Source organism: Oncorhynchus mykiss, chromosome 20 (assembly GCF_013265735.2).
Source record: "Oncorhynchus mykiss isolate Arlee chromosome 20, USDA_OmykA_1.1, whole genome shotgun sequence".
Lineage (NCBI taxonomy): Eukaryota > Metazoa > Chordata > Actinopteri > Salmoniformes > Salmonidae > Oncorhynchus > Oncorhynchus mykiss.
This window is the reverse complement of record NC_048584.1, coordinates 1,252,795-1,265,427: the sequence shown is the minus strand read 5'-3', so window position 1 is coordinate 1,265,427 and position 12,633 is coordinate 1,252,795. Positions and strand designations below refer to the sequence as shown.

General features: G+C 42.6%; 14 non-coding genes across 14 annotated transcripts; all 14 read left to right on the top strand.

The window, feature by feature from the left end:
* The first annotated feature begins 206 nt into the window (after window positions 1–206).
* trnas-gcu lies at window positions 207–288 on the top strand. The gene has a single exon. It is a non-coding gene; the product is annotated as a tRNA-Ser (tRNA).
* A 475-nt stretch (window positions 289–763) lies between these two features.
* trnas-gcu lies at window positions 764–845 on the top strand. Its single transcript has one exon. It is a non-coding gene; the product is annotated as a tRNA-Ser (tRNA).
* Window positions 846–1,877: 1,032 nt separating this feature from the next.
* Window positions 1,878–1,959, top strand: trnas-gcu. Its single transcript has one exon. It is a non-coding gene; the product is annotated as a tRNA-Ser (tRNA).
* A 475-nt stretch (window positions 1,960–2,434) lies between these two features.
* On the top strand, window positions 2,435–2,516 carry trnas-gcu. The gene has a single exon. It is a non-coding gene; the product is annotated as a tRNA-Ser (tRNA).
* A 475-nt stretch (window positions 2,517–2,991) lies between these two features.
* Window positions 2,992–3,073, top strand: trnas-gcu. The gene has a single exon. It is a non-coding gene; the product is annotated as a tRNA-Ser (tRNA).
* A 1,589-nt stretch (window positions 3,074–4,662) lies between these two features.
* On the top strand, window positions 4,663–4,744 carry trnas-gcu. Its single transcript has one exon. It is a non-coding gene; the product is annotated as a tRNA-Ser (tRNA).
* Window positions 4,745–5,776: 1,032 nt separating this feature from the next.
* On the top strand, window positions 5,777–5,858 carry trnas-gcu. Its single transcript has one exon. It is a non-coding gene; the product is annotated as a tRNA-Ser (tRNA).
* Window positions 5,859–6,890: 1,032 nt separating this feature from the next.
* trnas-gcu lies at window positions 6,891–6,972 on the top strand. Its single transcript has one exon. It is a non-coding gene; the product is annotated as a tRNA-Ser (tRNA).
* Window positions 6,973–7,447: 475 nt separating this feature from the next.
* trnas-gcu lies at window positions 7,448–7,529 on the top strand. Its single transcript has one exon. It is a non-coding gene; the product is annotated as a tRNA-Ser (tRNA).
* Window positions 7,530–8,561: 1,032 nt separating this feature from the next.
* trnas-gcu lies at window positions 8,562–8,643 on the top strand. Its single transcript has one exon. It is a non-coding gene; the product is annotated as a tRNA-Ser (tRNA).
* A 475-nt stretch (window positions 8,644–9,118) lies between these two features.
* On the top strand, window positions 9,119–9,200 carry trnas-gcu. The gene has a single exon. It is a non-coding gene; the product is annotated as a tRNA-Ser (tRNA).
* Window positions 9,201–10,232: 1,032 nt separating this feature from the next.
* trnas-gcu lies at window positions 10,233–10,314 on the top strand. Its single transcript has one exon. It is a non-coding gene; the product is annotated as a tRNA-Ser (tRNA).
* Window positions 10,315–10,789: 475 nt separating this feature from the next.
* On the top strand, window positions 10,790–10,871 carry trnas-gcu. The gene has a single exon. It is a non-coding gene; the product is annotated as a tRNA-Ser (tRNA).
* A 1,589-nt stretch (window positions 10,872–12,460) lies between these two features.
* On the top strand, window positions 12,461–12,542 carry trnas-gcu. Its single transcript has one exon. It is a non-coding gene; the product is annotated as a tRNA-Ser (tRNA).
* Window positions 12,543–12,633: the final 91 nt, after the last annotated feature.

Sequence of the window (12,633 nt, the reverse complement as noted above, 5' to 3'; positions counted from 1 at the left end):
CCTCAATGGTGGGATTTGAACTAACACCTCAACACACTTCATCAAGCACTTGAGACCACTCGGTCTGACAACACATTTGTTAAATGTCTCGATGGGATCGACATATGGCCCTGCCATTGCTCTGCCTAACTTTCATGGATTTCATTCTAGGGTTTACATACAGCAACTACAGTTTTTTAAGGTCATTTGCCACATATATATTACAGGATGAGGTGGCCGAGTGGTTAAGGCGATGGACTGCTAATCCATTGTGCTCTGCATGCATGGGTTCGAATCCCATCCTCATCGTTCAACCAGTACAATTAAGTGCTTTATTATGGCATTGGAAGATTTTGACTTTCACAAACAGTGCTAAGATGGCCTACTGCCACCGCGAGAGCACAGGACTTGGTATCTTAGTGGTGAAGGCAATGAACTGCATGTGTGGATAAAAACACCAACCTCTTCACAAAACATATTTCCTCTCCTCCATGGCCCCACATGAATATAGAATCCCTCCACAATCCTAGAGCGACTGATAAGATTCAGGTATTGAAGAATAGCTTTTCCAAGGGCAACCTCAATGGTAAAATTTGATCCGACACCTCAACACACTTCATCAAGCACTTGAGACCACTCGGCCTGACAAAACATTTGTTAAATGTCTCGATGGGATCGACATATGGCCCTGCCATTGCTCTGCCTAACTTTCATGGATTTCATTCAAGGGTTTACATACAGCAACTACAGTTTTTTAAGGTCATTTGCCACATATATATTACAGGATGAGGTGGCCGAGTGGTTAAGGCGATGGACTGCTAATCCATTGTGCTATGCATGCATGGGTTCGAATCCCATCCTCATCGTTTAACCAGTACAATTCTGTGCTTTATTATGGCATTGGAAGATTTTGACTTTCACAAACACTTGTAAGATGGCCTACTGCCAACGTGAGAGCACAGGACTTGGTATCTTAGTGGTGAAGGCAATGAACTGCATGTGTGGATAAAAACACCAACCTCTTCACAAAACATATTTCCTCTCTTGCATAGCCCCACATGAATATAGAATCCCTCCACAATCCTAGAGCGACTGATAAGATTTAGGTATTGAAGAATAGCTTTTCCAAGGGCAACCTCAATGGTGGGATTTGAACTAACACCTCAACACACTTCATCAAGCACTTGAGACCACTCGGTCTGACAACACATTTGTTAAATGTCTCGATGGGATCGACATATGGCCCTGCCATTGCTCTGCCTAACTTTCATGGATTTCATTCTAGGGTTTACATACAGCAACTACAGTTTTTTAAGGTCATTTGCCACGTATATATTACAGGATGAGAGGTACGAGTGTTTAAGGCGATGGACTGCAAATCCATTGTGCTCTGCATGCATGGGTTCGAATCCCATCCTCATCGTTCAACCAGTACAATTATGTGCTTTATTATGGCATTGGAAGATTTTGACTTTCACAAACAGTGCTAAGATGGCCTACTGCCACCGCGAGAGCACAGGACTTGGTATCTTAGTGGTGAAGGCAATGAACTGCATGTGTGGATAAAAACACCAACCTCTTCACAAAACATATTTCCTCTCTTGCATAGCCCCACATGAATATAGAATCCCTCCACAATCCTAGAGCGACTGATAAGATTTAGGTATTGAAGAATAGCTTTTCCAAGGGCAACCTCAATGGTGGGATTTGAACTAACACCTCAACACACTTCATCAAGCACTTGAGACCACTCGGTCTGACAACACATTTGTTAAATGTCTCGATGGGATCGACATATGGCCCTGCCATTGCTCTGCCTAACTTTCATGGATTTCATTCAAGGGTTTACATACAGCAACTACAGTTTTTTAAGGTCATTTGCCACATATATATTACAGGATCAGGTGGCCGAGTGGTTAAGGCGATGGACTGCTAATCCATTGTGCTATGCATGCATGGGTTCGAATCCCATCCTCATCGTTTAACCAGTACAATTCTGTGCTTTATTATGGCATTGGAAGATTTTGACTTTCACAAACACTTGTAAGATGGCCTACTGCCAACGTGAGAGCACAGGACTTGGTATCTTAGTGGTGAAGGCAATGAACTGCATGTGTGGATAAAAACACCAACCTCTTCACAAAACATATTTCCTCTCCTCCATGGCCCCACATGAATATAGAATCCCTCCACAATCCTAGAGCGACTGATAAGATTTAGGTATTGAAGAATAGCTTTTCCAAGGGCAACCTCAATGGTAAAATTTGATCCGACACCTCAACACACTTCATCAAGCACTTGAGACCACTCGGCCTGACAAAACATTTGTTAAATGTCTCGATGGGATCGACATATGGCCCTGCCATTGCTCTGCCTAACTTTCATGGATTTCATTCAAGGGTTTACATACAGCAACTACAGTTTTTTAAGGTCATTTGCCACATATATATTACAGGATGAGGTGGCCGAGTGGTTAAGGCGATGGACTGCTAATCCATTGTGCTATGCATGCATGGGTTCGAATCCCATCCTCATCGTTTAACCAGTACAATTCTGTGCTTTATTATGGCATTGGAAGATTTTGACTTTCACAAACACTTGTAAGATGGCCTACTGCCAACGTGAGAGCACAGGACTTGGTATCTTAGTGGTGAAGGCAATGAACTGCATGTGTGGATAAAAACACCAACCTCTTCACAAAACATATTTCCTCTCCTCCATGGCCCCACATGAATATAGAATCCCTCCACAATCCTAGAGCGACTGATAAGATTTAGGTATTGAAGAATAGCTTTTCCAAGGGCAACCTCAATGGTAAAATTTGATCCGACACCTCAACACACTTCATCAAGCACTTGAGACCACTCGGCCTGACAAAACACTTGTTAAATGTCTCGATGGGATCGACATATGGCCCTGCCATTGCTCTGCCTAACTTTCATGGATTTCATTCAAGGGTTTACATACAGCAACTACAGTTTTTTAAGGTCATTTGCCACATATATATTACAGGATGAGGTGGCCGAGTGGTTAAGGCGATGGACTGCTAATCCATTGTGCTATGCATGCATGGGTTCGAATCCCATCCTCATCGTTTAACCAGTACAATTCTGTGCTTTATTATGGCATTGGAAGATTTTGACTTTCACAAACACTTGTAAGATGGCCTACTGCCAACGTGAGAGCACAGGACTTGGTATCTTAGTGGTGAAGGCAATGAACTGCATGTGTGGATAAAAACACCAACCTCTTCACAAAACATATTTCCTCTCTTGCATAGCCCCACATGAATATAGAATCCCTCCACAATCCTAGAGCGACTGATAAGATTTAGGTATTGAAGAATAGCTTTTCCAAGGGCAACCTCAATGGTGGGATTTGAACTAACACCTCAACACACTTCATCAAGCACTTGAGACCACTCGGTCTGACAACACATTTGTTAAATGTCTCGATGGGATCGACATATGGCCCTGCCATTGCTCTGCCTAACTTTCATGGATTTCATTCAAGGGTTTACATACAGCAACTACAGTTTTTTAAGGTCATTTGCCACGTATATATTACAGGATGAGAGGGACGAGTGTTTAAGGCGATGGACTGCAAATCCATTGTGCTCTGCATGCATGGGTTCGAATCCCATCCTCATCGTTTAACCAGTACAATTCTGTGCTTTATTATGGCATTGGAAGATTTTGACTTTCACAAACACTTGTAAGATGGCCTACTGCCAACGTGAGAGCACAGGACTTGGTATCTTAGTGGTGAAGGCAATGAACTGCATGTGTGGATAAAAACACCAACCTCTTCACAAAACATATTTCCTCTCCTCCATGGCCCCACATGAATATAGAATCCCTCCACAATCCTAGAGCGACTGATAAGATTTAGGTATTGAAGAATAGCTTTTCCAAGGGCAACCTCAATGGTAAAATTTGATCCGACACCTCAACACACTTCATCAAGCACTTGAGACCACTCGGCCTGACAAAACATTTGTTAAATGTCTCGATGGGATCGACATATGGCCCTGCCATTGCTCTGCCTAACTTTCATGGATTTCATTCTAGGGTTTACATACAGCAACTACAGTTTTTTAAGGTCATTTGCCACGTATATATTACAGGATGAGAGGGACGAGTGTTTAAGGCGATGGACTGCAAATCCATTGTGCTATGCATGCATGGGTTCGAATCCCATCCTCATCGTTCAACCAGTACAATTATGTGCTTTATTATGGCATTGGAAGATTTTGACTTTCACAAACAGTGGTAAGATGGCCTACTGCCTCCGCGAGAGCACAGGACTTGGTATATTAGTGGTGAAGGCGATGAACTACATGTGTGGATAAAAACACCAACCTCTTCACAAAACATATTTCCTCTCTTGCATAGCCCCTCATGAATATAGAATCCCTCCATAATCCTAGAGCGACTGATAAGATTTAGGTATTGAAGAATAGCTTTTCCAAGGGCAACCTCAATGGTGGGATTTGAACTAACACCTCAACACACTTCATCAAGCACTTGAGACCACTCGGTCTGACAACACATTTGTTAAATGTCTCGATGGGATCGACATATGGCCCTGCCATTGCTCTGCCTAACTTTCATGGATTTCATTCAAGGGTTTACATACAGCAACTACAGTTTTTTAAGGTCATTTGCCACATATATATTACAGGATGAGGTGGCCGAGTGGTTAAGGCGATGGACTGCTAATCCATTGTGCTATGCATGCATGGGTTCGAATCCCATCCTCATCGTTTAACCAGTACAATTCTGTGCTTTATTATGGCATTGGAAGATTTTGACTTTCACAAACACTGGTAAGATGGCCTACTGCCACCGTGAGAGCACAGGACTTGCTATCTTAGTGGTGAAGGCAATGAACTGCATGTGTGGATAAAAACACCAACCTCTTCACAAAACATATTTCCTCTCCTCCATGGCCCCACATGAATATAGAATCCCTCCACAATCCTAGAGCGACTGATAATATTTAGGTATTGAAGAATAGCTTTTCCAAGGGCAACCTCAATGGTAAAATTTGATCCGACACCTCAACACACTTCATCAAGCACTTGAGACCACTCGGCCTGACAAAACATTTGTTAAATGTCTCGATGGGATCGACATATGGCCCTGCCATTGCTCTGCCTAACTTTCATGGATTTCATTCTAGGGTTTACATACAGCAACTACAGTTTTTTAAGGTCATTTGCCACGTATATATTACAGGATGAGAGGGACGAGTGTTTAAGGCGATGGACTGCAAATCCATTGTGCTATGCATGCATGGGTTCGAATCCCATCCTCATCGTTCAACCAGTACAATTATGTGCTTTATTATGGCATTGGAAGATTTTGACTTTCACAAACAGTGGTAAGATGGCCTACTGCCTCCGCGAGAGCACAGGACTTGGTATCTTAGTGGTGAAGGCGATGAACTACATGTGTGGATAAAAACACCAACCTCTTCACAAAACATATTTCCTCTCTTGCATAGCCCCTCATGAATATAGAATCCCTCCATAATCCTAGAGCGACTGATAAGATTTAGGTATTGAAGAATAGCTTTTCCAAGGGCAACCTCAATGGTGGGATTTGAACTAACACCTCAACACACTTCATCAAGCACTTGAGACCACTCGGTCTGACAACACATTTGTTAAATGTCTCGATGGGATCGACATATGGCCCTGCCATTGCTCTGCCTAACTTTCATGGATTTCATTCAAGGGTTTACATACTGCAACTACAGTTTTTTAAGGTCATTTGCCACATATACATTACAGGATGAGGTGGCCGAGTGGTTAAGGCGATGGACTGCTAATCCATTGTGCTATGCATGCATGGGTTCGAATCCCATCCTCATCGTTTAACCAGTACAATTCTGTGCTTTATTATGGCATTGGAAGATTTTGACTTTCACAAACACTTGTAAGATGGCCTACTGCCAACGTGAGAGCACAGGACTTGGTATCTTAGTGGTGAAGGCAATGAACTGCATGTGTGGATAAAAACACCAACCTCTTCACAAAACATATTTCCTCTCCTCCATGGCCCCACATGAATATAGAATCCCTCCACAATCCTAGAGCGACTGATAAGATTTAGGTATTGAAGAATAGCTTTTCCAAGGGCAACCTCAATGGTAAAATTTGATCCGACACCTCAACACACTTCATCAAGCACTTGAGACCACTCGGCCTGACAAAACATTTGTTAAATGTCTCGATGGGATCGACATATGGCCCTGCCATTGCTCTGCCTAACTTTCATGGATTTCATTCTAGGGTTTACATACAGCAACTACAGTTTTTTAAGGTCATTTGCCACGTATATATTACAGGATGAGAGGGACGAGTGTTTAAGGCGATGGACTGCAAATCCATTGTGCTATGCATGCATGGGTTCGAATCCCATCCTCATCGTTCAACCAGTACAATTATGTGCTTTATTATGGCATTGGAAGATTTTGACTTTCACAAACAGTGGTAAGATGGCCTACTGCCTCCGCGAGAGCACAGGACTTGGTATCTTAGTGGTGAAGGCGATGAACTACATGTGTGGATAAAAACACCAACCTCTTCACAAAACATATTTCCTCTCTTGCATAGCCCCTCATGAATATAGAATCCCTCCATAATCCTAGAGCGACTGATAAGATTTAGGTATTGAAGAATAGCTTTTCCAAGGGCAACCTCAATGGTGGGATTTGAACCAACACCTCAACACACTTCATCAAGCACTTGAGACCACTCGGTCTGACAACACATTTGTTAAATGTCTCGATGGGATCGACATATGGCCCTGCCATTGCTCTGCCTAACTTTCATGGATTTCATTCAAGGGTTTACATACAGCAACTACAGTTTTTTAAGGTCATTTGCCACATATATATTACAGGATGAGGTGGCCGAGTGGTTAAGGCGATGGACTGCTAATCCATTGTGCTAGGCATGCATGGGTTCGAATCCCATCCTCATCGTTTAACCAGTACAATTCTGTGCTTTATTATGGCATTGGAAGATTTTGACTTTCACAAACACTTGTAAGATGGCCTACTGCCAACGTGAGAGCACAGGACTTGGTATCTTAGTGGTGAAGGCAATGAACTGCATGTGTGGATAAAAACACCAACCTCTTCACAAAACATATTTCCTCTCTTGCATAGCCCCACATGAATATAGAATCCCTCCACAATCCTAGAGCGACTGATAAGATTTAGGTATTGAAGAATAGCTTTTCCAAGGGCAACCTCAATGGTGGGATTTGAACTAACACCTCAACACACTTCATCAAGCACTTGAGACCACTCGGTCTGACAACACATTTGTTAAATGTCTCGATGGGATCGACATATGGCCCTGCCATTGCTCTGCCTAACTTTCATGGATTTCATTCAAGGGTTTACATACAGCAACTACAGTTTTTTAAGGTCATTTGCCACATATATATTACAGGATGAGGTGGCCGAGTGGTTAAGGCGATGGACTGCTAATCCATTGTGCTATGCATGCATGGGTTCGAATCCCATCCTCATCGTTTAACCAGTACAATTCTGTGCTTTATTATGGCATTGGAAGATTTTGACTTTCACAAACACTTGTAAGATGGCCTACTGCCAACGTGAGAGCACAGGACTTGGTATCTTAGTGGTGAAGGCAATGAACTGCATGTGTGGATAAAAACACCAACCTCTTCACAAAACATATTTCCTCTCCTCCATGGCCCCACATGAATATAGAATCCCTCCACAATCCTAGAGCGACTGATAAGATTTAGGTATTGAAGAATAGCTTTTCCAAGGGCAACCTCAATGGTAAAATTTGATCCGACACCTCAACACACTTCATCAAGCACTTGAGACCACTCGGCCTGACAAAACATTTGTTAAATGTCTCGATGGGATCGACATATGGCCCTGCCATTGCTCTGCCTAACTTTCATGGATTTCATTCTAGGGTTTACATACAGCAACTACAGTTTTTTAAGGTCATTTGCCACGTATATATTACAGGATGAGAGGGACGAGTGTTTAAGGCGATGGACTGCAAATCCATTGTGCTATGCATGCATGGGTTCGAATCCCATCCTCATCGTTCAACCAGTACAATTATGTGCTTTATTATGGCATTGGAAGATTTTGACTTTCACAAACAGTGGTAAGATGGCCTACTGCCTCCGCGAGAGCACAGGACTTGGTATCTTAGTGGTGAAGGCGATGAACTACATGTGTGGATAAAAACACCAACCTCTTCACAAAACATATTTCCTCTCTTGCATAGCCCCTCATGAATATAGAATCCCTCCATAATCCTAGAGCGACTGATAAGATTTAGGTATTGAAGAATAGCTTTTCCAAGGGCAACCTCAATGGTGGGATTTGAACCAACACCTCAACACACTTCATCAAGCACTTGAGACCACTCGGTCTGACAACACATTTGTTAAATGTCTCGATGGGATCGACATATGGCCCTGCCATTGCTCTGCCTAACTTTCATGGATTTCATTCAAGGGTTTACATACAGCAACTACAGTTTTTTAAGGTCATTTGCCACATATATATTACAGGATGAGGTGGCCGAGTGGTTAAGGCGATGGACTGCTAATCCATTGTGCTAGGCATGCATGGGTTCGAATCCCATCCTCATCGTTTAACCAGTACAATTCTGTGCTTTATTATGGCATTGGAAGATTTTGACTTTCACAAACACTTGTAAGATGGCCTACTGCCAACGTGAGAGCACAGGACTTGGTATCTTAGTGGTGAAGGCAATGAACTGCATGTGTGGATAAAAACACCAACCTCTTCACAAAACATATTTCCTCTCTTGCATAGCCCCACATGAATATAGAATCCCTCCACAATCCTAGAGCGACTGATAAGATTTAGGTATTGAAGAATAGCTTTTCCAAGGGCAACCTCAATGGTGGGATTTGAACTAACACCTCAACACACTTCATCAAGCACTTGAGACCACTCGGTCTGACAACACATTTGTTAAATGTCTCGATGGGATCGACATATGGCCCTGCCATTGCTCTGCCTAACTTTCATGGATTTCATTCAAGGGTTTACATACAGCAACTACAGTTTTTTAAGGTCATTTGCCACATATATATTACAGGATGAGGTGGCCGAGTGGTTAAGGCGATGGACTGCTAATCCATTGTGCTATGCATGCATGGGTTCGAATCCCATCCTCATCGTTTAACCAGTACAATTCTGTGCTTTATTATGGCATTGGAAGATTTTGACTTTCACAAACACTTGTAAGATGGCCTACTGCCAACGTGAGAGCACAGGACTTGGTATCTTAGTGGTGAAGGCAATGAACTGCATGTGTGGATAAAAACACCAACCTCTTCACAAAACATATTTCCTCTCCTCCATGGCCCCACATGAATATAGAATCCCTCCACAATCCTAGAGCGACTGATAAGATTTAGGTATTGAAGAATAGCTTTTCCAAGGGCAACCTCAATGGTAAAATTTGATCCGACACCTCAACACACTTCATCAAGCACTTGAGACCACTCGGCCTGACAAAACATTTGTTAAATGTCTCGATGGGATCGACATATGGCCCTGCCATTGCTCTGCCTAACTTTCATGGATTTCATTCTAGGGTTTACATACAGCAACTACAGTTTTTTAAGGTCATTTGCCACGTATATATTACAGGATGAGAGGGACGAGTGTTTAAGGCGATGGACTGCAAATCCATTGTGCTATGCATGCATGGGTTCGAATCCCATCCTCATCGTTCAACCAGTACAATTATGTGCTTTATTATGGCATTGGAAGATTTTGACTTTCACAAACAGTGGTAAGATGGCCTACTGCCTCCGCGAGAGCACAGGACTTGGTATCTTAGTGGTGAAGGCGATGAACTACATGTGTGGATAAAAACACCAACCTCTTCACAAAACATATTTCCTCTCTTGCATAGCCCCTCATGAATATAGAATCCCTCCATAATCCTAGAGCGACTGATAAGATTTAGGTATTGAAGAATAGCTTTTCCAAGGGCAACCTCAATGGTGGGATTTGAACCAACACCTCAACACACTTCATCAAGCACTTGAGACCACTCGGTCTGACAACACATTTGTTAAATGTCTCGATGGGATCGACATATGGCCCTGCCATTGCTCTGCCTAACTTTCATGGATTTCATTCAAGGGTTTACATACAGCAACTACAGTTTTTTAAGGTCATTTGCCACATATATATTACAGGATGAGGTGGCCGAGTGGTTAAGGCGATGGACTGCTAATCCATTGTGCTAGGCATGCATGGGTTCGAATCCCATCCTCATCGTTTAACCAGTACAATTCTGTGCTTTATTATGGCATTGGAAGATTTTGACTTTCACAAACACTTGTAAGATGGCCTACTGCCAACGTGAGAGCACAGGACTTGGTATCTTAGTGGTGAAGGCAATGAACTGCATGTGTGGATAAAAACACCAACCTCTTCACAAAACATATTTCCTCTCTTGCATAGCCCCACATGAATATAGAATCCCTCCACAATCCTAGAGCGACTGATAAGATTTAGGTATTGAAGAATAGCTTTTCCAAGGGCAACCTCAATGGTGGGATTTGAACTAACACCTCAACACACTTCATCAAGCACTTGAGACCACTCGGTCTGACAACACATTTGTTAAATGTCTCGATGGGATCGACATATGGCCCTGCCATTGCTCTGCCTAACTTTCATGGATTTCATTCAAGGGTTTACATACAGCAACTACAGTTTTTTAAGGTCATTTGCCACATATATATTACAGGATGAGGTGGCCGAGTGGTTAAGGCGATGGACTGCTAATCCATTGTGCTATGCATGCATGGGTTCGAATCCCATCCTCATCGTTTAACCAGTACAATTCTGTGCTTTATTATGGCATTGGAAGATTTTGACTTTCACAAACACTTGTAAGATGGCCTACTGCCAACGTGAGAGCACAGGACTTGGTATCTTAGTGGTGAAGGCAATGAACTGCATGTGTGGATAAAAACACCAACCTCTTCACAAAACATATTTCCTCTCCTCCATGGCCCCACATGAATATAGAATCCCTCCACAATCCTAGAGCGACTGATAAGATTTAGGTATTGAAGAATAGCTTTTCCAAGGGCAACCTCAATGGTAAAATTTGATCCGACACCTCAACACACTTCATCAAGCACTTGAGACCACTCGGCCTGACAAAACATTTGTTAAATGTCTCGATGGGATCGACATATGGCCCTGCCATTGCTCTGCCTAACTTTCATGGATTTCATTCTAGGGTTTACATACAGCAACTACAGTTTTTTAAGGTCATTTGCCACGTATATATTACAGGATGAGAGGGACGAGTGGTTAAGGCGATGGACTGCTAATCCATTGTGCTATGCATGCATGGGTTCGAATCCCATCCTCATCGTTTAACCAGTACAATTCTGTGCTTTATTATGGCATTGGAAGATTTTGACTTTCACAAACACTTGTAAGATGGCCTACTGCCAACGTGAGAGCACAGGACTTGGTATCTTAGTGGTGAAGGCAATGAACTGCATGTGTGGATAAAAACACCAACCTCTTCACAAAACATATTTCCTCTCCTCCATGGCCCCACATGAATATAGAATCCCTCCACAATCCTAGAGCGACTGATAAGATTTAGGTATTGAAGAATAGCTTTTCCAAGGGCAACCTCAATGGTAAAATTTGATCCGACACCTCAACACACTTCATCAAGCACTTGAGACCACTCGGCCTGACAAAACATTTGTTAAATGTCTCGATGGGATCGACATATGGCCCTGCCATTGCTCTGCCTAACTTTCATGGATTTCATTCTAGGGTTTACATACAGCAACTACAGTTTTTTAAGGTCATTTGCCACGTATATATTACAGGATGAGAGGGACGAGTGTTTAAGGCGATGGACTGCAAATCCATTGTGCTATGCATGCATGGGTTCGAATCCCATCCTCATCGTTCAACCAGTACAATTATGTGCTTTATTATGGCATTGGAAGATTTTGACTTTCACAAACAGTGGTAAGATGGCCTACTGCCTCCGCGAGAGCACAGGACTTGGTATATTAGTGGTGAAGGCGATGAACTACATGTGTGGATAAAAACACCAACCTCTTCACAAAACATATTTCCTCTCTTGCATAGCCCCTCATGAATATAGAATCCCTCCATAATCCTAGAGCGACTGATAAGATTTAGGTATTGAAGAATAGCTTTTCCAAGGGCAACCTCAATGGTGGGATTTGAACTAACACCTCAACACACTTCATCAAGCACTTGAGACCACTCGGTCTGACAACACATTTGTTAAATGTCTCGATGGGATCGACATATGGCCCTGCCATTGCTCTGCCTAACTTTCATGGATTTCATTCAAGGGTTTACATACAGCAACTACAGTTTTTTAAGGTCATTTGCCACATATATATTACAGGATGAGGTGGCCGAGTGGTTAAGGCGATGGACTGCTAATCCATTGTGCTATGCATGCATGGGTTCGAATCCCATCCTCATCGTTTAACCAGTACAATTCTGTGCTTTATTATGGCATTGGAAGATTTTGACTTTCACAAACACTGGTAAGATGGCCTACTGCCACCGTGAGAG